Source organism: Scleropages formosus, chromosome 14 (assembly GCF_900964775.1).
Source record: "Scleropages formosus chromosome 14, fSclFor1.1, whole genome shotgun sequence".
Classification (NCBI taxonomy): domain Eukaryota; kingdom Metazoa; phylum Chordata; class Actinopteri; order Osteoglossiformes; family Osteoglossidae; genus Scleropages; species Scleropages formosus.
This window is the reverse complement of record NC_041819.1, coordinates 16,388,162-16,411,879: the sequence shown is the minus strand read 5'-3', so window position 1 is coordinate 16,411,879 and position 23,718 is coordinate 16,388,162.

Sequence of the window (23,718 nt, the reverse complement as noted above, 5' to 3'; positions counted from 1 at the left end):
AATGCTGCAACATGGCCATATCAAAGCTGTTTTTAAAAAGCATGTTTTTCAGTTTTCAGCTGCTCTTTTTGTAAGACAGGCCACAGTGTTTGTTTTCAGCACATAATCTGTCAAGATGAATATACTTTCCATTCTTGAAATGTCAAAGAGGGTGGAAATCATGTGCATTCATCTGAAAAGAAGATTTTGTTACGAGATTGTGCAGACATGTTATCACAGAGTGTGCTTCAATAGAAAGTTAATTTTCACATCTTGGGTCTTAGCGGTCACCTTGACTTCCTGGGAGAAGAGAAAATTATCAGCATTGAGGCAGTGAAGTCCACTTTTTAAAAAGATTTTGTGCATTTTTTTGGTGAAATCATTAACATAGCCAGTTGTTCACATATTAACTGCTACCTTCATGATCTAACACAAATATGATTACACAGTTTGATGAGACTGTGATGTTTAACTCATACTTTCATGATGGCAACATGGCTCTATTCAAGGTAATTTACCATGCCTGGATTAAAACAACTCAGTAGCACTTCAATAGTCCCTGTAATTGTGATCATTCATATGACACCAAGTACAATACTGCAATCAACCCAATAACAAATATAAACATAAGTTACACATTCATTAAATGAAAACATTAACATAATATTTTGGGCGTTTTTGAAATTCAGTAGCACAAAACACACAGCTGGGAATTACAAAGAAGCTTCAAAGCTATTTTTAATTATTATGTAATTGTTAATTAGTCATGACCTGTATTGTAACAAAGTGTGTAAAATAAAATAAATTTTACTGCAAAAATATAATACAATATAAATTTTGAAACTGGTAGGTGGCATAAAACACCAATACTGTAGACCAATGGTTATCTGACTGTTACAAAAACTGATCACCAAATATTATATTGCAATTTTCTGATACAGTGAATGTTCTAAAATCTTATAAAAAGTTCAGCAGCATTTCTATACAGATGTGTACTTTAGATATGATAATTTTCTATTTTTTGCAGCAAAGGGATAACAAGTACATTGAACTTAGAGGTGAAACACCCCACAGCACATTTATATTCTGTGTATGGTTCACGAATGTCAACATTTGGAGCGGAAGGAACACAGAGAAAAACAATAAATCTGTCTAGTCCATTTATTGTGGTTGTCAGTTGTGCTCCAGAGCTCACATGGGAACTTACTATCATAAAGTAACCTGCTCTGAGAGGATCCACGGGCCAATATGGGTAAGTCAAAACAAGGGGTGAAAACTCTTCTTCTCAGCACACTGAAGAATAGCACATGACAACTTCTGCTGTCTTATTACACTCATCTCTGTGAACTTTCTCTGCAAACCAGGTTTTTCTTTTTTTAAAAAAAAAAGACTGCAAATGAGGTTTAAAAAAAGTGCATGGGCCCATGTGTATGCTATATTAAAATTATTTGTTTTTAATTTTTAATCATAGTCCAAGAACCATGAACTTTAAGATGCTATGAAATCTGGAAATCATTTCCATAGCATTCTGGAGTTCAGAACATGATGCCTACTTCATTTCCTTTGAGGAAACGCAACCCGCGGGTGTAATTAGGGCTTTATTGCGCACACAATCCCATATTGTTTACTCAATACAAATTAAAACACAGCTCTCAAAAATACAGTCGAGCAGATAGAGGAAGCCAGGCTGGAATTATTACACTGCAGTGTGTCTTTATGTTCCAGTGGAACAACTCTGGGCAGGTTTGATGAAAGGATGGAGAAAACAGGGAAGGGGAAAAAAAGAGGAGAGCAATATCCTATCCTGACTAGACCCACTAGATGTGGTCTTTGCAAAAAAATTTAAAAAAAAAAAAAAAGAAATGAATAGGGAACTTTCATGCAAGTTAAATATTATTTACATTCACAAGCGGCACATCATTCCACAGGTGTTTGGCTCCACTAGAAGGAGAAAATTCCCAGGAGTCCAGTCCAGCTTATTTACTGTGTCTCACACATTATGTTGCCACAACAATGGCCCATCTGAAGACAGTTTGGACGAAATTTCCCATTTTTTAAAGCAGCTGCATGGCACTTAAACTGTATTTTAATTTATTCCGTTGCAAAAGTTCTAAGTGCTTCATGATATCTTATCTGGCTTATGAAGTTGGGTCTGTGCGTTTCATTGTGACAAAGTAATTTCTTTGGAAGTTTCATAAATGTAGCTAAAACTAGGGTGTCAAGCTTTTTTTGTCCAAGAGCCACAGTTATTAGTGTGAACTTGTCCAAGAGCCACATGTTTAAAAATCATCATAAGTGACATATTAAACCACACATGTCTAAACTGAAAAATTCTTATTTATTGTATTTTATTTAGCAGTGTGTGTTCAAGAGATTCAATAGAATTAATGGTATTTAGGGTAAGCGTAGTGCAGTAATAATTTTTACAAATGTTCTTCTCTGTTTTAAAAGTGGCAGGCTGCATGATGGACATGCCAGAGCTGGATCCTTTAACTTGCACTGGACTTCTGGACTAGTAAATAGAATCATATTGATTTTGCCAGCTGTTAAGTTATTATTAAAGCATATAGTACTTTTGCACACTCTGAAGTCACTGCCCAAAGTATTAACTTGAGTGCCATTTGAAACAGCAATTTCAATAATTATGTCTTAAAATATTTTCCATCCTGAAGTAGTTTATTATTCCAGTGAAAATGTTTCATGATAGAGCTCATGTTGACATTAATGTTTTGCCAAAATATTTCACTGGCAGCACAATTTGAGAATATGAATTGAATATGAATCGTCATGTCAGAAGAATCAAACTGTCTTACACTGTATGGTCTGCTCTTTTCCCTTTCACCCTGTTCTTTTTTTAAATATATGTGTTTTTTAGATCAAGTTTTTTTTTTTCATTTCTTTTTTAACAAACCATGTCAGACCATGTCAAAATACTGAAAAAATTAAGCACATTCCATAACTGACCGTTTAAAATGTCAGTAAACACATGCTTTAAGGTTACTACATGCATTATAATAACTAGAGTCTAAAATGTATTCATTTGCAAGTCATATTTAAGTAAATCCCAGGGCAATACAGAACATGTTTTTTAAAATGTTAAAAAAGGAAACGTGAGGAAAAAATCCAGACTAATATTCATGCAAGCACATGCACGCCACAATTAAGCTCCAATCATCTGAGCAATGCATTCAATGCTGAACACATAAGGTCAGGGATGGTTAAGAGTTTACAGGGGAGTGACTGGAATAAAAAAAAACCTATTCACTCTGTGAATTCAACTTTAGAGTCAGGTGAAATATTAAACGCAGCCAGCCACAGAAACATGATCATAATTAAAACTTGTTCTGAAAATGAAGTAAATATTGAAGTCACGATAATTAAATTCTGATCTCTAATATCACCTTCAGTAGATGCTAGAAGCAAAAACAAAGTCAGGAACTGAAATACTTTAAATATTTGAAGAGCTGATACAGGAAAAAGTAAAGTAAAAATTAAATCTTTTCTATAACGCTATAATTTTAGAAGTATTCTGGCTAACTGTTTAATTGCTTTGATCTTCAAACTGTGCTTCAGTAGTACCGTGGAGAATTTATAAACCATATCAGATTTATTTGTTTAAAGTCTTTACAGCATTTTCCATAAACTAAAGAAACAGAAAACACTGACATTTTCATACCATCAAAAAAAGAAGTATGGGAAGAATAATTTAGCTTTGAACATGCATCTTTAAGAGGAAGTTCTGCTGGCATTTACAGTACAGCATCAATTTAAACAAATACATCACATTTAACGAAACGTGTCAGCAGAGGAAAGCCACCTCTGATTCCTCACTCCTCTTTCCAAATAAGACAAAGTTTAAATGATACTGAAAGAAGTACCAAAACCACAGAGCGCAACCTGACACGGATCTACTTTTTCATTCCAAGGCAATGCGGTCATTTTGACAGAGAGACCATGTGATGTCAGGTGACTGCAAGGCTGAAAATGAGGAAGCTGTTTGCTGAGAATGCAGTGAAACGCTTCGGAGAGCGCGAAGCAGCACAGTAAGAATGATGCCATGTGGAAATAAGAATGTCAGCCGTTCCTTTGGCCCAAGTGTGGGCTGGTGACAACTGGTTATGGCTGCTAAATAGCAGATGATTGTTGTTATGCTAACTCTGATTAAAGCTCGGTGAAGCTGATCTCGCCAATGTCTGGTCAATGTGTCTCTTCTGGCCAAGATGGTAGGAGGTGTTGGACTACAGGTATGCATATGTATGTAACTTTATCATTCCTTCAACCCAAGAAAGCCATCAACCCAACACCACTTCACCTCTGACCGCTTGGTGGTCTCACTCACAAGAGGTCCAAAGTCAAAAGTCTAGAGTCTCAGTTTGTGCTGGAATGATCGTCCTATCTCCCTCAACATTGCTAAATCTCTTTCATCATTCATGAAGGATCTCACCACACTTCCAGGGCCACTTCTTTCCAGATTTTCTACAGCTACATAAAATTGCATCACACCATCTGTCATGATCATCATGTGTTTCCTGTCTGACTCTGAATGCAAAGGGCAGCTAGTTGAGCAATATGTCTCAGTAAAATTGCAGTATCAGACAAATACAGGGGAGATGCAAAAAATGCTTCTCTAATCGCGTATCGGTTTGTAAAGCTCTTCATTCATTTTGAAATGTAGTTTGTTTTGCCCTAAACGGTATGTTGTTTTTCAGAAAAGTGTCTACTAAATAAACACAGGCAGTCCTCAATTTACAACACATGTGATTTATGACCACCCAGACTTATGATGTCTGTCCCCGTTAACCTTCATACATTACCTTTGAATCCTGACATTTGGCTGCAATGTTTGCTTTATATTTTTATTTAATTGTTTGCCCTATAATTATAATATTACACTTTATTTATATTATTGATGTGGTGGGGGCGCAGTGACACAGTGGGTTGGACCGGGTCCTGCTCTCCGGTGGATCTGGGGTTCGAGTCTCACTTGGGGTGCCTTACGGCGGACTGGCGTCCCGTCCTGGGTGTGTCCCCTCCCCCTCCGGCCTTACGCCCTGTGTTACCGGGTAGGCTCTGGTTCCCCGTGACCCCGTATGGGACAAGCGGTTCAGAAAATGTGTGTGTGTGTTTATATTATTGATGTATATTACTATTATTTTTTTAAAAAAGTGTGAAATTAGTGAAAAAATACAACAAAGACCTATTGTAAAACATAGCACTCGAACATGTTAATTGGTTATATATCCTTAAGGTTTATGCAATACCATATAAGGGCATTTGTGACTTATGATGAAGTTAATTTCAGATGAGGCCACCAGATAGAAGCTTGTTGTGTATCAAGGACTACCAGTAAATCTAAATTTTGTGTCCTGATCTTGTGTGCATGTGTGCAAGCTGCATTCTCTGGTTTATTTATGTCTGAAGATCCAGAGGAAAACTTGAGGGGAGTTTTGAAATTACCATAAAACAACAATAAGCTTTATTCAGGCCAAAAAGACTCAATATTATCAAAGACGTACAGTATCCCCAGTAGCCAGAAGTGATGTTCTCTTCAACACTCAAGATTAAAGGCAGAGCACAATGAAAAATGGGCTTTAATCTATCGTTTACCTCAGAGCAAGGATTTATAAGAACGCAGATTTGTTTTGGTTTGCTTCCATAATTTCTAACCGTCATATTGGAAGTGCCGTTGCATTGCAGTTAAATATTTCTGTGAAATCCACATTTAATTCAAAATTTACATTTGTTGAGGGGCAAGAAAGTGTCATGTTCTGTTGAGATCTCTTGCACACACAGCTTTTTTTTAAGACAGTATCCCTCAAAAGGCAAATGCTAGAGACTGATGGTTATAATTATTTCACATACTTCATACCGGCCTCTTGTTCGTCTTTACCTGTCAGGACGCAAGTGCAGCGTGGAAGGGTCACGCATGAAGGTTGAGAAGTGCACGTTCTCAACATGGCCCACCAAGTGGCGGGTGCACAGAACAGATGTGGTTCCAGCAGCGGGGTCACACAGGCACAAAATCTGCTATGGAAACACAAATTCAAAAAAAAAGGGTACAGAGTGAAATTATTGCACCAATTTATCAGCAGGTCCAATCTGGTCCGGAGGGAGTCACTTGAAGTCATTTCTGTATGAAGGTTAGAAGAAGGTCAACAGTAAAACCATTTCTTTGAGGCTGTAGTCCTTCTGAACTTACTTCCTTTTCACTGATGTCTTTTTTCAGTTATGTTCCTCTCAACATGTTCAGTGGCTGTGTTTTTATGTCATCATAAAACACTCAGCATCAGTAGGATCAGATCAGACAGTGCTTATGTGAGTCAGAATTAATAAAGGAATTATTAGTGGCTTATTGGTGTTTTTTCTTTAATAAAAGGAATAACTTTTAATGTTGATGTTTTCTATTCTTGGACCATACAGGCCACTGTAAGTTAAACACAGAGTTCAAGAATATAATGGGTCATTTCTCCCATTGCAGTCCGTTTTGTTGGTATGTTTTTTCCAGGCTGAGTTATAATGTTGTGTTTGAACACTAAGCTACTTATTATTATTTACCCATTAATAAATCTGAGTAATTTTTACTGTGTCAGCTCATGGTAAGTACACCACTGAAAGGGACTGCAGAAGAAATTGGGATTCGGACCCACGTCCTTTCAGGCCAAAGAGTGGTTTTAACCACTACGCTATCCTCTGCTTCTTATCCGGCGTAGAGAAGCTGAGTTACCCTAGAATTTTTTGGAATACCAAGGGAAGCAACGAATTCGTTTTTTTCAGCCGCAGACTTTGTAGAACGAATGCACTCTCTTAAGTGCATATTATAAGACACAGTAGAATGGGAAAAATACATAATCCAGTATATTAATTCAAACCTGAACTTTCTCCCAGACTAACATAATTTATTTGCTAAAAAGGATTTCTGTGAGTTGATCTAATATGATCTTTCCTTCACTCAATTTTTGACTTGATTTATGTTGAATAAGGTTTTCCTGAACTCTGATCCAATTCCTGTGTCATACTGGTTTTCATTTTAGTGACTGCCTCATTCTAGTGAAATCTTCTCACACACACACATTTTCAGAACTGCTTGTCCCATACGGGGGAACAGGGAACCAGAGCCTAACCCAGCAACTCAGGAGGGGACACACCCAGGACAGGACGCCAGCCCGTCGCAAGACACCCCAAGCGGGACTCGAACCCCAGACCCACCAAAGAGCAGGACTGTGGTCCAACCCACTGCGCCACCACACCCCACTGAAATCTTCACATACCTGCATAAAAGATATAGTAACGCAAAGCATTCTGTACTTGTGTGTTTTTGTAATACCTCCCATCCTTGGCTATTGAGTATCGTATGTTTGATCAGCAGAACAGTGTTTCTGTATGAATGTTGGATCAATGCTTTGCTTTTCAGGATCAAATACCAAGAACTTATTTATTATATATAGTATATATTTCAGTATATACCTCTGACAGCTGCTGAAGACTAACTTCATCTTGTAGTGCAGTACAGTATCTATATAAAATGCAATATGATGTCTATAGAGATTTACAGAAAGTAACCTAGAATGAAGGGTCACCTAATTCCTATATATTTTGATTTTTTTTCCCACTATAAGGCTATGTTACCAAAACAGTATCAATAAAATGTGGCAACTAATGAGAAAGATGTCTAAAATTGTCCACCAGGAATGTTGTGTTTAGTCCCCCGAGCGACAGAAGTTCAGTCCAGCCAGAAAGAGGCTTTATAGGTTCCTCTTGGTGGGCTCCCTTGCGCGCTCTCGGGGTTAGGGCCTTCATGCTTGGAGAACCATACAATGACAGTGAATGCCCTCTGAACCCCGGTAAGGAAAGTCTAAAACACATCTTTTGCAGAAGGGGGATATGCTGGAACATGGGAAGCAAATGATCCCACTGTGACACGACTTAGTCTTTCCACCTTGCAATGTAGGTGAATGTGGCCAGGAAATTGTGGCCCAAATTTAATAGGACCCTCGAGAGCTGGGAGCAGCCGCAGCACCGTGCGCTGCATTCATACGAGCACTTGTCCGTTTATTCAGAACACGGTCAGGGACAACCTGTCAGACCATCACTCACTCGGCTGCACAGCAGCCCAATTCTTATGCTCACTGCGAACAGCCTGATCCCAAAAAAGATGTGATTTGAATGATTTGTCCTCAGAGGCCCAGCTCTGGTTTCCCACCTGGATTTGGAGGACCTTTGGTACAAAAGAGGATCATTGAAAGCTGCGTTGATCTCCAAGCACAGTTGTTGTCATCGCTCACCTCACAGCCTCACTAATCACTGCACATTTTGCACATCGCCTGCGGTCTTTTGCGAAAACAATGGAGTGTTGATCAGCGGACACCAGCAAACCTGCATTGTACTATTAATTTGTCTGACCTTTCTTGTAGGCTCACGTTAAACTACAGCAGGCAACATATCAGTCAGAGCTGCTCTCTAGCAACCTGAAGGTTCATGGTTCAAATCCCACTCCTGTTACTATAGTACCCTTGCTGAAGGTACTCATCCTGAACTGATACAGTAAGAATACCCTGCTCTATAAATGAGTAAATCACTGTTAAGTTGAAAGTTTAACACCTTATACAATATACTATAAATACAATATATGTACTCTGCTCTATACTATATAGCACTATATAACCTAGTCTATAGTGTATAATACTATATTCCTTTTAACAGAAGTATAAGCTCAGTAGTGTTAATGATAATGAGCATTTTGCGGTGCCAGGTTTTACACTCTACTGGAACATCACTGTTGCTTTTGCTTGTATACAGAACGCATTTGATTTACATAAAATAGGACATGTCATGTTTTCACAAACACATTGCTACAAATTTCTAGGTGTGCTTTGGACTATCTTATAGCTATAACAGAATCAAAATGCTATGTGTTATTAGTCTAGTTAGTCACTCGTAGTTTTGCTGGTTGAAAGGAAGTTATGACCATATTTATGGAGATTAATTTGAACTTCTGCATCGTACACAGTATTACGCTTGCATTTGCTCACTTAGCTCAGTCTTCTCACACTTGGAGGGCTGGGAATCAGTGCTGTCTGTTTCCATGTCCTCTGTGTTAAATGTGTCAATTTTTTACATGCTAGCGCTTGTGCTGCTCTGTTCACACACACACACACACATTTCCTGAGCCGCTTGTCCCATATGGGGTCGCGGGGAACCGGAGCCTACCCGGCAACACAGGGCGTAAGGCCGGAGGGGGAGGGGACACACCCAGGACAGGACGCCAGTCCGTCGCAAGGCACCCCAAGCGGGATTCGAACCCCAGACCCACTGGAGGCTGCTCTGTTCATTTTACAGATTTTTCTGACTCATTGATTAAATCTTAAATTGATATTAAAGTTACTGCCAAGCAATATTGCGGTACACTGATTCACTTTTTTTAGTTCATATCAGGATAACAGATAACATGATAACTGTCATTGATGTGTGTAAGGGAATGTCTATCTATCTATCTATCTATCTATCTATCTATCTATCTATCTATCTATCTATCTATCAAAGCCCTTTCCTGAGAACACTGGAAACTACAGTCTTCCCTGTAAAGTGGGGTGCCATGGATTGGTGGTCCTGTTATGGTCTCCTGCTGGTTTACAGCTCTGGTCACTCGTGTGCTGTAGATACTGAAATCCATTCAGAACAGCTCAAATAACTACATCTTCATTTCTGAGAGAAACACATTTTCTGTCGTAATTGAGTCATTTGCTCAAAATTCATTGCGTACGTCAGGCGTGTCAAAACTATTCAAGATGACTTTATAGTGTCATTTCAACATGCACTAGAAGACCCTTTCATACATACTCAGTAGCTGTTCTGAAGCTGCCAGTTCTCATTCCTGAAAAGAAAAAAAAAAAAAAAACTGTCAGGGAGCGAGTTATCTATGGTTTCATCTAAGTTTCTTCACACAATGACGATGCCCATCTCACCAATCCCGGAGGTTGTGCTGCAATTAGTAATAATTATAGAGTAATTACTAGATGACAAAGTGATGAATCTTACCAGTAATAAAATAAGTCTGAATCCTTGCAGCTTCTTCTACATCACCGATTCCAAAGTGTCCAGTAGCAGGATCACATGTTATTTATGCCTTATTTTCTATGGTAATTCATTCCAGTACTGACCGGTTTGTCCCAGCCCTCTCTCCACATTTACATTGAGAACGGTGTGACATCTGGCTCCAGAATGAACTCCAAAAGGTTGTGCACACGTTTTGTGTTATAAATTAATTTGTGGAATTATAGACTATTACCGCTCACACCTTATTAACTGAAATGCAGGAGTTCAAAAATATTTTATTGTGAAAACAAACTGTCAAAATTAGTGAGGCCACTATGCAAGAAATATAAATCCAAAATCATTTTCTGAGAATAAAATTAATAAAAGTATTAGAGTTCCCAAAAACCCCAAAGAAAGGATCCCGTCTCTGTTTCAATTTCGTAGGCTGTCAGTGGCAATAGATAGGGAATCCCAAATGACATGTTAATTCTTAGAACTAACTTCCATGATGAGAGGTGTTTGTTCACCAGTTAACTGTCTGTTTGTTTTACATTCCATTTCAAGATTCCTTGAAAACAGCGAAGGTTCCTGGAGAAGTAGTTTGCTTTTGTTTCATCTTTTTTCATATTAACCATATTTAAGAAGCTGTGACTCTGGCGTTCTGCTTTAGTGCTTCTTGGAATAAATATGAACACAATATTTTTCTTTTAATAATTTGCCAATGAAATAAAGGTTCATCAAGGTTCAATTCAAGGTTCAGTTATTACTTTGAAAGTTAGCTCTACAGTGATGAAGTAGTTTTATTGATGGCAATTAAACCCTTTAAAGAAATTCTATATTGCAATGTTTGATAAGTTTGAGTTTTTTAGAAATATGTAAAAAAAAAAAAAATTACTTTGAAAAATTGGTAACATTCATATTCAACTAATAAACCATAAAAAGCAGAAAGATGTTCTGTTAATTGTAATTACGGCTGAAGTAAATAAGAAATGACAAGGAAAACTTTGAAAGCGGTGCTGGTTCCAGTCCTTACAGAGCTGCACTAACAATAAATAAATAAAAAAAATAAATAAATGAATAAACTGCTATGGGTTACAAATGGTCGCTTGCCAATACAGACCACAACCCTCAAAAAGGGTTTTGTAAGATGCCAGATTTCTGTCAAAGTGAAACTAAAATCCATGCCTAATTTTCACATTCAAATCCACAGTTGACGTCCGCTAATACCCGCCGCTGATTTGTAGGCCAGAGCACACAAACCTTTTCCTCAGCTTTCTCGGCAAAAAAAATTTCTAGACTTACCATAAAACCTTACGGGCCATTTGTCTGAAGGCATTTTAGCAGCTGTAACCCGATTCTTTCCACTATGGTTTACCACATATCTACTGACGTCATGGCCCACATCATGCGATGTCCTGCAAGTTTTATTAAACTCTTTATTGTCACTGTCAGGATTTCTGCGCAAAGATCAAAATTATGGATGGCTATCATGGTATTGCTAAAGGAAAGGATATAATTATAGCTTGAACAGAATGCAGCTCTGGCTGTGCTATGCAGCAACACACTTTCTCCAGCCGTTGGCCTTGTGTGCGCTGCAAAACTATTTTAAAAGAAAGTGCCTTGAATCCCCAGTAACTGCAGGGACAGCAATGTAAGGGCACCAGGTGACCTTTTCAAATTGCAAATTAATAGACACTAGTAAACATATGCGTATGAGGCTAGTGCATGTTTGGTTACTTATATTAATGTCTCTCGATAATGCGGTCTCCACAGGATGTTTTTCTAAAACACAAACAAACAAGTAAGCGAGCAAACACAAAATAAACAAATGAACAAACAAAAAAGATAGATAGATAGATAGATAGATAGATAGTGTGACCATCAGACTGGGGTCTTTTGCTTTAAATGTTTCCAACGATTCTTTATAAAATCAACTACATGTCTGGCAACATTGTCTTTCTTTTGATGAAGATTAATAACAGGCAACACAAAACTTTCCATTGTGGCATATATAAATTACATAAAAGCAAAAAAATATATATATATTTTGAGATGGATTCATTTCCTGAATGTACGCAAAACTATTCTTTGTAATTCCTTTCTAGAATTCCTGCGGTAAACATGATGTTCAGTAAAAGATCTTGATGATGTTTATAACCCAGCGATGGCACCCATGTCCACATCCAAATTTAAAAATCAGTGGGCACTAAGCTCCATGCTTATTGACCAGTCTTTGGTCTTGTGGCTCTGGCCTCGTACTGCGTTTCTATACAAATGCAGTTAATCAGCTAATCACTAGACTCACTCAAAAAATCTACAAAACCCACCGTTGCCCATTGCAGTATAATCAAAAAATGGAATCTGTAATGCAACCCATCAAGGTGTCACACAGGGTTAGCTTTTGATTAACACTGAGCGACACATTAACCAGAAATGCTTAAATTACCAAATACTGGAAACCAATAACCCTGAAAAATGTCTACATTGATACAATAATGCAAAAACTGACATTAATGAAACTGACTATATTGCAAATGAGAAAAATTGAAATGCATGATGCTATCAAAAATATTGTGTCCTATGAATGCATAACTTGTTTTACAGGCACCTAATTAGCATAAAAGATCTATTTTTGTTTTGGTGTCAGTTTTATGTTTCGCACTGTATATATTGCAAGACAGCAAGAGGATGAACACAGAGAAAAAATGATGTGTTTAGCCTTTAGAGGAAGGATACAGGACTGTTTTGGACTATTTAAAAAAAAAAAAGAAAGATTGATATTGTTGTGGTGCAGCTGAGGGGGAATTTCTCCAGTTTCTTGAAATTTTGTGGTTTATCCATGTGAACTGATTGTTTCTAGTTCAAACCACAGGCGTTTTTGCTGGATTGTGTGTGCAAGATTATAATGGCCGGTTCAAGTTGTGTTCACCTTAAAAGTCCCATTGTAAATCTGGATGCATGGTTTGGATCATTATACTGAGAAAACAGCTTAAGCAGGGATATTTTTCCCTTTTTTTGCCATTTTACTTGATGCATGTTTGCATTGTTAAATGCCTTGATCTTAGGACAAACAGGCCCAAATGAAGATCTAAAGCAGAACAGACAAGCTTCCATGATGTCAAGACAGAAGAAATACAGTATACAAGTTGATTCATGCTCTTTGGATCATGTGCATTCCGAGTTTTCCTTTCTTTTAGCCAAAAACGTTCCAAAAAACCCAAAATTCTGTGTCTGCTTCTGGACCATTGTTGTGGGTATCTTGTACTGGTTTTGTAATTGTGGATAACTGGATTGACTCTGAGACCCACAAGTGTATTGACTATCCTTGTGAACAGGACATCTTTTGATACAGAACCCAAAAACATGCACTTAGAAATACATTTAACAAGGGAAAAAAAGACTTCACCAACAGAGAATGTTTTTGTTTGAAGGAGTGGTGTATCGTGGCAACATGTTCGATGCCAGTGTGGGACTGGGTTGGGTCCATTTCCCCCTCGCCGGTGAAGCTAATCACCCAGTCTTGTGTGATTGTGCCTCAGCTGCCACTCATCTTGTTTAATAAGCAAAATGAGAATAAATGCCATCTTGATTGCCTGCACTTTGGCGAGAAACAAAAAAAAAAAAAAAAGCAAGCAGCATCGGTTCAAGTTATTCTTCTTTGGTTTCTGATGTTGCTGTGTGTGCTGAAGTGGTCCTGGGTTGTTTTTTTTTTTTTGCAATGCATAAAATAATTACAATGTAAGGGTGTCTGCCTACGTATTCTAATGTTGCATTTGCTTAAGTGAATTGTGAAATGACAGAAGGAAACCCATATATTCCGAAAGCTGTAAGTGCCAATTAAATTTCAGCATATGCTTCAGGCACATAAAAGACCGGGAACAAATTATGGAATATCCAGCAAGTGTAGCATTTTAATAAAACTGGTAATGTTGTTAAATTTCTGAATAGCCACACCGAGTTCTATTGTGCCTTTAGGCATTTAAAATTATGCTTTTAAGAACACCAGAGAACAGTTGCTATAGCCTGCTGTGTTGTTTGTGAAAATGTACAGAAAGTATCATCATCGCTGAGACATACACTTTTCAATGTTTTCTTCTAATCCTCCACATAGTGGCCAAGTGCCTGTCATGAACGTGGTGGAAACACTGCTGCACATAGAATCAAAAAGCATTTATCATGGGATATATTTCATGCAGTGTTTAATACTGGCTCCAAGTATGTCAGAAGGGTGTAATCATTTGGGGAACAGCAAACCACCAATGAACAGTTCAACTTATAAGAGATTTAATGTGCATTCTGATATGTATGTTAGTCAATATGTAAAAAAAAAAAATGAAGAGGCAAACCAAGTACACGTTTTTCACACTCATTGCCCATTTACCCAATAGCAACCTCCCCTTGTATTTGTATTCCACCAGCTATGCCTCCAGTCCATTTTCAGACTCTGAAAAAGAAAACAAAAAATAAAGAATAAAAAAAAGAATAAATAACTTCCAGTTTTGTTTGCCTTTCATTTTTGTCCAACATCGAAAGCTTGTCGGATCTTAGTTTTGTCCCCTTTCTTTCAGAACAAATCCACTCTGGCCCCCCAGAACTGCTGAATCCCTTCCAGCATTCAAGAAAGTTTTCAAAACCCATCTCTTCAGTCTTATTTCTATCCCAATTATATGAAAGCTACTTGCTGTTTCTTATTGTCCAACTTTTATAGGCAACTACCTGAGCAATGTATACCAGCATAGTCATGGGGATTTTATTGTAGCAAAATTTGTCAAAGGAATTCTAATGTTTTCTCATGGAAAATGTACTGGGGACTGGGGCCAATGTACATATCCCCCTAGGGTGTCTTACTGTGGCACTTCCCTTTCTCTCAAGCTATTTAATCCTCCCGTTACCACCTTCTACACCAACTTCGTTTGTGCCAAATTGTTGCCATCATTTGGCCCATAGAGGGCACCCCTCTGGTCATTAGGATGTCCCTTCAACTATTCTTTCCCAGAGGTAATATATTACGTATATTTTCCAGAGCTCATATATTATGTGAAAGAATGTGTAAGCAAAGGTTAAATCCAGGTCCTGCAAAAACAGCCACAGTGAAACAAATGATTTAAACATGAGGCTTAAGCTATGCGACCAAGTTACACAGAATTTTAAATCAGTTCATTTAAGGGGAGGCCACAACATCTCATTAAAACCTGGGTTCTTAAATCCTCAGTGCAGTCTGAGGTGACAGTCCTTTATGATAATGAACACATAAACAAGTACTAAGAGCTTTTTATCAGTGCATCGTGGTAATTGAGGGCAATCTTTTAAACTTCCGTGGGGCAGTTGCCTCACTTTACCCAAGGCTGCCCCAAAGGCACCTGTTTCGGACAATGTTAACCCCTCATCACTTGAGTTACTCCAGAGCAGCTGACTAAAGAGTCCCCAGCAGCTGGTGCAATTCATACCAACAGTCTCCGTGTATTTCCATAAGCTAAACTGACCGTAACGCTGACCGGCTAAGTCAGACATTAACATTTACACCTGTCACACCCTTCTCTTTGTTACACCGAGGCGTAAACCTTTGATCTACCATGGTAACAACAATGGAAATTTAGGCAAAGCCTGATGTTTGATGCAGAAATAATAATATTTTATTTGTAACACAGAAAAAAAAATATGACACTATTACTTTCTATAAATGGGCATATTTGTGTGCAAACAAGGTTTAATTCAAATTTAATTTTGATAAACAGTCTACGCCAATATATTATATATTGATATACCAATATTCGAATATACTGATGTATTTTTTCTGAGTGAAAACAATCAGAATCAGAATCAGAACGAGCTTCATTGCGAAGTATATTCACACATACAAGGAATTTGTCTTGGTGGCAGAAACTTCCACAGCACAGACAGAATGACAGTGACAAGACACAGATGAGAAGATACAATATGTGAATAAAGGATAAAAAATATATAAAAAATATAAAGTACACAATTTACAAAAATAGTCACTAGACATTATATGTAGAGTATATCAACACTACCAAAATCTATATATGCAATTTTAACTAATCCAGTTGTCTTTCAGCTGTAATTTCTTAAAACTTCAGACTCAGTATTTATGAGCCATTCAGCCATTCTCCCATGTTGTTATGATAATATTACAAAAATGATTTTGTGAAATTTCCAGGAGCATTCTTTAGAATTTTTCACGGTTTCTTTTGTACTCACATGAATGATTATGGCTAAAACCTGCAGCAGTTTTTGCTGCACCTAAGTTGTGTTTCAGTTGAACATACAGTCTTTCATTATTTGTAACCACATGTCCAAGTCAGTCTAGCAGTGGTCCAGAGCCTATCCTGGAAAGACAGGGCACAAAGCAGGGTGCAGCTTGGAAGGACACTAGTCCATTGCAGTAAACAACATAAAATAAAGTTTTTAAAAATGGCCTTATGAATAAGTTATGACCACATTATCTTTGCCCTAATCATGTAGCTGGTCATGATTAGTCTTTTTAAGGCTGCTCAGTTTTTTCCACTCTCAAACAACTTATAATGAAACCATACAGCAAAATTTAAAAAAGCATAACAATACTGTCCATATTATTACTACGAATATTATATTTACAATTGCATTTATTCATTTGCTAAATGCTTTTATCCAAAGCAATGTACATCTCACTAAAAACACAATAAGTGCATTACATCAACAACTATTTATTATTTACTCTTCGCTATTTTAAAAATGAAAACAACTCTAATTTGACTGATGTGAAATACAGCCACATTAATTTGTATTAAACAGATGCTCTTTTAGCCTTCGTGTGCTCTTTGTAATTATATGGGTAAGCTAACTAAAAATGGGAAGAGGAGGAAACGATTTTGTTAAGTATGACAGAACGTGAGATTCTCATTAATGAAGCTCTGATTAACACACAAGTGGGACAGTTCCCTGCAGTGCCAAGACTTTATTCATTTTCTCCCTAAATGTAGGCGAAAAGGTATATATAGTACTGCTTTAAAGACACTTGTCATTTATGCTATGAAATATTATGAAAACATATTGAGTATAAATGAATGAATGAAGGAATTAATTTTTTTTTTTTTTAGATAGTTCATATGTGTGTCTTAGATACATAAAAGGTTGGTGTCATACACCAGAATTTTCCGTGCTGTATAGAGGAGTTGATGAACAATGAATGTAATGGAACAGAAATAAACTTGTTGGAATTAGTGTATGTAGGAAAAAGTGAAACTAAAGGCATGTAAGCTTAGTCCTCTAGCCTACCATTCATTTCCATAAACCTCATATTCAGTGCAGGGTCAAAGTGGTCATGGGGTGCAGGGGGCTGTAACTCAGATGGGACATGAATACTTGGTCCGCTATTAATGATAACAAGATATGTCCATAATATATGTCTTAATTTATTCAATCAATGGATCATCTTCTTGGACAGCACCTAGTCAACCTTCTCTTAACGATAACGATAAGCTGAGATTTACCCAATTCTTGTAAAAAAGTTCAGAAGACCACCATGCTCAACCCCTAGCCACACCCAGCTGTCAGTTGTACCATATATAAACACCCACTAACCTTCACGCTCCCACAAATGTACCGTTTCTTCTTTTGACCAAAAAATTCTCAACAGGGGGCTCAGAAACCTCGCTCTACAACAGGTGTGAGCCCTCCAGCAGACTCTAGGCCAAGATGCAAATCACAGTAATGCTTTCAGCTCTTGAAGTATTTTGTAACACAGCATGCCAAGATCTACAGAGATCTCAGAGGACCTCAGGAAGAAAGTGTAAAGCTATCATCACTCAGGAGGTGGATAGGCATAGTAACATCATACTAAGTTTGACATTCATCTACACCTTTGTCAGTGACTAATCTCACCAATATCTATATCAATGCCCATGTTCACCTCAAATGCAGCAGGCCTAAGGTTCATCTATAGAACATTTAACATGATTCAGAATTCACAGTCTCCTTGCTGATGATGAGTTATGAAGGTCTGGAGGCAAGAAACAGCCCCAAACTCTCCCACTCTCATCACCACACTTGACAGGTCAGGGAAGGATGTAAAGTTTTGAGCACTGTTTTGTTTTCATGGGCCCACTGGTCATGGACAAAAAGATCACATTTGGATTGAGCTCTTTTGAGAAATTTCCAAATAAATCTCAGCAATACTGTCAAGGTGGTTTTTTGCGAACTTTAGTACAGCTGCAGTGTACTTTTTTAAGCAAACAGTTTTCAACCTGGCTTCAATCCTTCAATGTGTATGTTACTGAGGCCATGTGAACATGGATATCAGCCATAGCAATGGAGTCCTGCAGATCCTTGGACATGGTCCCGATGTTCTTTCATATGATTTTTCATCTTGCTCTGTTGAACATCTCTGGAAAAAACTTCCACTTCTACATGGATTCATTATGGTCTTAACATTAATATCTCTCTCCACGCTGGGCTGATGTACATCTGCTACAAATATCAAAAATTGTCAGTCTATTTCTAAGCTTCTCTGAATAATGTATTCCATCACATTTAAACATGAAATCCAGTCCTCTGTCGCCTTACACATGGTCTTTCAGCACTGATGAAAAGTATACATTTCCAAAGATAATCATAATCGGCAACAAAATTACAGGACAGAATTTCCGGGCCAATTGCGTGTGACTAATGTCTGAATGAACTCAGATTGCTGAGTTGCATAAATCTTTAGTATGGACCAAAAGCCCTCCAGATGCCCTTTTATAAAACAAAATTCAATATACAAAAATTCAAAAAGATGTCCATACAGCATTTGTGCAAAGCTTAGCATTTATGTTGAAATAAGTCCATAGGGACACAATGGGGTTACCTGAGCAGGTAGGACAAGGTGTTGCCCAGGCCAGGCCAAGTGCCCCTCAGCTGATGGCTATTTCTTCTGAACACAATAGGGCAGAAAGTGGACAGGTGAGACTTGAATGAGGCTGAGCCCAGGTAGAAAGACAACAATCTCCAATAAAATTTACATAATAGGAATTAAAGAAAGACGTTTCAAATTAAATCTTTCAGTGAAATGGACAGAATTTGAATTAACACCCAAAATGTTATGATCAAAAAAGCTTCAAGACTTTATGTTTATTAATTCATATGAGATTTATAATTTTAATCCAATAGATTAAACATTGATGTACAAAGGTCAGATAAAAGTATCCACAATAACACTTTTGTAAACATTGCGGAGGAAACTTTTTAATTGACCCTTTCATTTATTAAGAAAAAAACAAAAAACAAAAATCTTTTTTACATTTGGTATAGGAGCAGGTAGCATAGTGATTACAGCTACTGCCTATGGCCCTGAAGGTGTTACCCAACTCTGCAAAAGGGTTGATAATTATAAGGCACTTGTGAGTAGAAAGTGTCAGCCAATGAAATCAGTGTTACTAATATTACATACATTACTAGTATATTTATATTTTGTTTTCATCAACCACATGTCCAGTGGAGATCAGAGTGGTCCAAAGTCTATCCTGGAGGCACACAGCACACGGCAGGGTACATAGTGGAGAGGACACCAGTCCATCACAGGGCAAGTACACACACTCATTCAGTCATGCAAACGCACACACACACACACACACACACACACACACACACACACACACACACACACACACACACAGAGAGAGAAAGAGCCATTTCAAGTCACCAATCCACCTGAAACAAATGTCTTTGGACTGCAGGAGGAAACCAGGGAACCCAAAGGAAACCCAAATAAATGCAAGGAAAAGATGCAAACACTGAGCAGAGACTGATACCACCATGCTATCTAAATAATAATAATAATAATAATAATAATAATAATTTTTAATTTTAAAAAATTATAAAAGTCAAAATGAGAAAAATTTGTTGTGCTTCCCTTCACTGGGTTTCAGCCCTTGCCCGTGAGCACAGGCATGTCAGATGTTGCTGCACAGTCTTTCTGCATGACTGCCTGCACTTAGTGCTCATTCATTTGCCCCTGCGCAGAGATCCAAGAGCCTCAGATGGGAGCTGGGCCTTGTTCTGACAGGCATGAAAACTTAACCACTGAGATTATGTCTCTAACTTTGTGTGCTGTCAGTCTGCTTTCACCTGGAACATACTGTATGTGTGTGTGTGGCACTATTTCCATTTGATTAGGATGGTCAAAAGGTCACTGAAAGTACTTTTTGCCATTAATAATATTTACATTTATTCATGCATATTTTGCTGGGTTTTTTTTTTTTTTGCAATTGCTGCAGCTGCTTGTGCTGAGAGGGGTCGTGGCCAGCCGGAGCCTAACCCGGCAACAAGATACACACCCAGGACGGGACGCCAGTCCATCACAAGGCACCGCAAAAGGGACTCAAACCCCAGACCTGCCATATAGCAGGCACAAGCCAAACCCGCCACGCCACCGCACCCCCCACCGTATTTTGCATGTATGGGTGTGAAAACATTTCAACATTTTTCTTTTACCTTTTCTTTTCTTTTTACCTGAAACCACAACATGAGCAATCAGCTACACAAAGCACAAATAACTCAGCAGTCATGAGGTAAAGATCAAGTACATCTACATTCTTTCAAAATAATCGCAACGCAATTGCGCTTGATTTTATGGAAAAAAGAATCGTGTAAGACAAGAAGTATTGCGTAACAACTATAAATACGTGACAACCGGTGCTAGAACAACTTTCCCACAAGCTGTCATTTTATAATATGGATAGTTTTGGAGTCTGTGCAGAATGAGCAAAAGGTAAGGTTTGAAGGAGTGAACAGACTGTTGCTTTTCAATATCATTTCAAAAGCAAAGGAAGAAAAAAGAAGACAAAGAGAAAGGAAAAAATAACAGGTGATGCCAAACAACAGTGAAGGCAAGGACTTTTGCTGCAGGTCAATTAGGCCTAATGCTGTCAAACCAATTTAGAGATCTCAGTAACACATTGTCAGATACAATGAGATGTTGGTAGCCCTCTGTTCCTGGGTTTACAGAGTCTGGCAACGGTTTCCTCCAAGGCAGCAGCATTCTGGATGGCACCCACAGCAGGTCTTCATAAAACAATGTCAGTATGCATTCTTTTTTCTTCTTTTACCGAATTTTTGGTGTTCTCACATTAGCTATAGCTTCAGTCGATAAACTGTAAGGGCTTAAATAGTGAACGACTGGATCAGGTGATATCATACTCAGATGTGTTGATAAAGAGAGGAAAAAAAGGTGTGTGTGGTCCTTTAAGAAGCGAAGTAGGTCACTAGCCGAGCACGCATTCCCACTGTCTTAGAGGGGCTGATATGATTGGTGCTGATGAGGTCAATTTCAAATAACTTAGTTCATGTGGGCCATGTGTCAGGAGGTATCATTTCCATGCGAGTGCTTCAAAATAGAGGGCACAAAGAGGGTGCTGGTTAAAAAACGTAACTGAAAACTTGCACGTCTATTTACTGAAAAATAAACATATTAGTGGTGCAAAGCCTTCTAAAACATGTCTTTCCAGTATTTTCCTGCCAATTTTTTTTTTCCCCCATAGGCCAGTGACATCTTTTCGCTTTTATTTTCTTGCTGTACATAGCTGTGTTTTGAAGTGCCTTTGATGAAAATACGTCAACATTTCGCATGGCCCAAGTTTACCTTTATTATATATATATGTATATATTTAATACAATCTGTTCTCTGACACTTTTAGCATACTTCACCAAAGTGATGATTTATGCCAGTGTCCTAGACGCTTTTGTTGATGATTTATCATGTTTGAAGTTTTCTTCTGAATATAAAATGCCATTCCAGTAGAAACGCAAATGTTTCACTGCAAGGTAGATCTCTGGAGGACGTGGAACATATGCTTACATCGCTTGGTACCGATGGGTTCTGTGTAAAAGACAAACACAATCAATCACAGCTCAAAGCACGTTGCTTCATGTCCTGCAGCAGGACTTAATCTGAGGTGGAGGAAGCATGGAGAGTGTATGACCTCTTACACGTTATGTTAATCTATAAAACGTGTTTAAGATAGTTCTGAGTGTTCACTTTTATCCTTCTGCACAATTGCTGCTGAGGGAGACCCTTCTTTAGGTTAAAAAAAAAAAAACTAAGCACCAAAAAATGGAGACACGAAACATATAATACACATAAGAGAAAAGGGAAATAAAGTACTCATCATTTAAAATTCAACACAGCACACAGTGTCATTGCTCATAAGGGGTTATACTTACACTCCTCATTTTGGTTAGTCTCTCAGAAATATTGCTTTTTATCTTTTTTCCCTGCCATTGACAATATTCTTGCACTGTTTTTTTATTTACAATTATAATGTGAAATGGAAGAACCCTATTTGGATTTCCATATGAATAATAAGAATATCGCTGAACACTGAGAGGAGTCTTCCCCTGACTTAGAAAGGTAATGCATTCTCTGAAATGTTCTTAAGAAGAACTCTCTTAAACTGAATATGTAATTACCATTAGCTTGTAAAATATCATCAAATCCTATTCATTTGGACACAATTACTTCAATACTTAACACTAGTTATTATAACAGCAGTTTCCCTCCATTAGTTACTCTATAATACTATACTCTTTCATATCTATTATTTACTATACACTTGGCAAAGTAAGGGTTTCCTTCCGCAGTCCAAGGAGGTGTTTCTGGTGAACTGGTAACTCTAAATGGTCATAATCCTTTGTGTGTGTGTGTGTGTGTGTGGAAATAGATATATATATATATATATATATATATATGTATGTATATACCTACACATATATTTTTAAATATATTTCCTCTCGAACATACACAAACACACACACACAGAGTTTTTTTTAAATTACTTATTGACATATTTTTTATATTTATATTTCACAGTAAGTCAAAGCAGGGTCAAAGCAGAGTGTTAAATTAAATTAAATTCCAGGTAAAGCTGAATTGTTGTCTCTCGAATGGATGTATTTCGAGGATGACTGTATAACATCAGCAGTTAACCATTTGTGACATATATAAACATGACTCCAGCAATATACAGTGTATGTTCATTAGTATAAAAACCTGTGATTCATAATGTTGAAAATGATAGTTTAAGTTTAAAGACTTTAAAACTTATTGCACATTCCATGATCTGTTTTCCATGCTTTTCTAAAAGCTTTGGTAGAAAAAGAATGCCATATTTTTATATTAATGTAAAGGATACATATACAGGAAATAAATAATAAATAATAATACATTTTAATTGCACTCATTTCCATGAGCCTTCATAAATTTTCCACTTCACACACACTGTTAACTGCCTTTCTCAGGAGTGGTGTAGAAATGAATAGTGGGAGCTAGCAGAGAGCTTCAGTACGTTATTTGATAACCTTCCCACAGGCGAATACTATATTTAACAATAATCATAGTTCATGTTTCTAATCTCATAGTGAGAGAGCAAGAGGCAGTTAAATAGATATAATTTTTTTTAAAACAAAAAAGGGAATTAATATATCATAAAGACTGCCAAAAACAGTGAAAACTCTCTAATTGGCTAACTGGTTTCCTATAAAAAGAGAATTATTCTATGGTATTATTTATTTAAGTTCTTCAAATATGTTTTCCATAATTTCATACAGCTATTACAAATAATAAAACAATGCATTTAAACTACATTTTGGTAAATTTCATGCATGTTGTCTGTGGCTTAAATTCAGAATTTAATTTCTCTTGTATTTCCATAACAATGTAAAGCATTTACTGGA